The sequence below is a fragment of the Acyrthosiphon pisum genome, unplaced genomic scaffold (assembly GCF_005508785.2).
Source record: "Acyrthosiphon pisum isolate AL4f unplaced genomic scaffold, pea_aphid_22Mar2018_4r6ur Scaffold_5931;HRSCAF=6492, whole genome shotgun sequence".
Taxonomy (NCBI): domain Eukaryota; kingdom Metazoa; phylum Arthropoda; class Insecta; order Hemiptera; family Aphididae; genus Acyrthosiphon; species Acyrthosiphon pisum.
This window is the reverse complement of record NW_021775634.1, coordinates 2,647-5,834: the sequence shown is the minus strand read 5'-3', so window position 1 is coordinate 5,834 and position 3,188 is coordinate 2,647. Positions and strand designations below refer to the sequence as shown.

At 26.7% G+C, this 3,188-nt stretch overlaps 1 long non-coding RNA gene across 1 annotated transcript; it reads left to right on the top strand.

Annotated features, from left to right (window-relative positions):
• Positions 1–565: 565 nt before the first annotated feature.
• On the top strand, positions 566–2,257 carry LOC100573164. Its single transcript, XR_001680463.2, has 6 exons — positions 566–923; positions 985–1,103; positions 1,180–1,293; positions 1,465–1,625; positions 1,683–1,846; positions 1,913–2,257. It is a non-coding gene; the product is annotated as an uncharacterized LOC100573164 (long non-coding RNA).
• The last annotated feature ends 931 nt before the right edge of the window (positions 2,258–3,188 follow it).

Sequence of the window (3,188 nt, the reverse complement as noted above, 5' to 3'; positions counted from 1 at the left end):
GCTTCGAATAACTCACAATTTTTCTCCTTATTTTTTAAATTTGTTTTAAAGAGTCATACAAAAGGGTTCAAACGTGTATCCCTAGGTCTAGATAAATAATAACCCAATGTCTGTAATATGACCTAAATAATTATTTTTATTCGAATAATATTGTTTTCAAATTATTCTAATAATTGTAAAAAAATCATTCGAATAATTTTTTGTTCGAATACATATTTATTCAAATAATTATCTAGATAAAATTTGCCCAACTCTGCCTGTTGGTTATTTATGATGGATAATATGGTAATTGTATAAATGTCTGTATGTTGAAGAGGTTTGGGTGTTTGGGTGTTTTTTTTTATCAAATAATTTTAATTATTATTTTAATAATTTTAAATTTTAAATGTTCTACTTCACCAGTTGGTATAAAGGTATATAAACGTTCTATACATTTTGTTATACATTTTATGTTAATCGTTTTGCCGTTTTAATACAATTGTTTGTATAATTTAACAACATGAAAAGAAATTTAAATTATGAAACTGAGTATTATAAGTATAGTCTTCAGTGATATAGTAGAAAGATAATAATCTTGTGTTGTTTGGAGGAGTTATTAAATCGATCTGCTAAGTATAAACATAATACAACTAACTTTTAACATTTTAATTTATATGCATATTACATAAATATTTATGTTATTATAGGAAAAGTCCTAAAAGATGGTATATTAGGCCAATTTTCTTAGAAAGACCAACATATGGTCGATACAGTATCTTGCAAAAAGAACACCAGCTGTGCAATACATTACTATATGTGAATTATATGAGAATGGATTCCACCTGTTTTGAAGAATTATTGTCTTTAGTTGGGCCTAACCTAGTTAGATTATGTACTAGGCCAGACTGCCTATCTATTGGAGAAATTTTATCCGCCACTGTCAGGTTAAAATGTAATTAGTTATAACTACATTGTTTTATATTTATATTTTCTTATAATTTATAGGTATTTGGCTTCAGGTCAAAGTATGACAGATATAACCTATGCATTTAGAGGCACTTGCAACAGCATCTAAATTTATTTTTCAATGTTGTTCGGTTCTATGGGAAGTTCTTGCACCAAAAGTAGGTGTATCAAGTTACTATATTTATTAATAATAATATAATATTATGTATCTTTACAATAAGATTATATTTTTAGATGTTACCCATTCCTACCCAAAAAGACTGGGAAAAAATTGCTCTTGAATTTGAACAGAAATGGAATTTTGGAAATTGTATTGGTGCCATTGATGGAAAACATTATGTTCATCAAGTAAGTTTAGTAAGAATTTATATTTAAATATTGATTTACATAATTATTTATCTTTTTAAGGCTTTTCTTATAGTGGTTCTGTAAATTATAATTATAAAGGTTCACATAGCACTGTATTGTTGGCGGTCTGTGATGCTAATTATAAATTTATTATGGTTGATATTGTTGTAGTGATGGTGGTGTATTTAAAGATAGTCTAATTGGGAAAGGTCTTCTAAATAATACACTACAACTTCCCTGTCCAACGAAATTGTCCTCTTCTACTGACTTGCATCCATATTGCCTGGTAGGAGATGAGGCATTCCCACTGAACAAGTGATATTTAACTATCGGTATGTAAGTTATAAGTTGTATAGTTAATGTTGGTTATAAATAGTTTATTATTTAAGTTTAAATCGTGCAAGAAGAACAAACGAGAATACTTTTGGGTTATTAGCAGCAAGATGGAGGATATTTAGAAGGCCAATTATTGCCAGTGAAAAAACAGTTCATGGTATTATTCAAGCAACTGTAGTGTTACACAATTATGTAATCAGTAATGAGAAACTGAAAGGTACTTTTTGGATAAAAAATTAATGTTCAGCAATTATTATAAGTACCTTTTATTTTACATTTTTAGGTACTGACAATTACTGTCAATCAGTTCATGACAATCAGTTAACTACCAGGCAAGAAAGATGAAATAATCAATCAGGTGGTTTGTTGCCAGTTCTACAAATGGGATCGATCTAATAACCCCTCAAAGGAAGGAAAAGATGTCCGAGAACAATTTATCAACTTCTCTGGAGAAGGAGCTCTTGATTTCCAATATGATATGATATTATATAAATTTATCTTTTTAATGTAATAAATAAAACATAAAAATTTTAATTAAAGACTTTTCAGTCTATGTCTCTAAACAAATATGATGTAGTGTTGTCAATATAGAATAAAATCAATAAGTTATAGACCTAATTGCTTAATAATTCACTCTAGATTTCAATTTTATATGAATAAATATGAGTTTATAAAATGAAATCTCTCATTCTAAATAATATATTCAGTTCTTGCAATCTAATAATGTATGTTATATTCCGGATTCTTTCTATCTACACATCTACAGTCTACAAAGTATAGATAATACAGAAACAGGCCACGAACAGCATGAACTAAGATCATATTTTATTATCGATATTTTTGATCATACTCAAAACCTACAATGCAGTAGAGCAACTTTCCTGGTTTTTTCATTTGATTTTCAAAAAAAAACTACAAAAAATCAGAAATAGTAAAATAATTATGTTTATAACAATTAAATCGTTGAGATTCTAAAATTGAAATTATAATTTCTATTAGGAATATTGAAATTAGGTACTTATATAAAAATGGAATATTGTATGCTTGTAAGTAAAAATGTTAATTTTGCAAACAAATAATAAGTAAATACTATACTTAAGTATTATAATACAACAAGTTATAACATAATTATAAATGATAAATGAGTTAAATTAATCGGTGTATAATATTTAAAGCAAATTACAAACATATATTATAATTAGCGAGACTTCAAAATAAAAATAGTTTACAGCAACAAAATATTTAATAAATAAGTAATAACATAATACTTAATAATCTTATTGATAATAAGATATATTAATTTTTAGTCTATGTCTCTAGACAAATATTAGAATTAATTTTAAAATATGTAGGAGGTCACAGCCTGTTGTTCTTCTTTAAGGGGATTCAACACATTTGGGACAAATTGGTGTGGAATCCCCATGAGTATACATCGTGATAACAATAATTTAAAAAAACTAAATATTGTATGATTGTTCTCTTCTAACAGCTGAGAGAAATTCATCCTGTAATTTAGTGATAGTTTCTTTTGGTAAGCCATTCATTCTTATAGACAGATA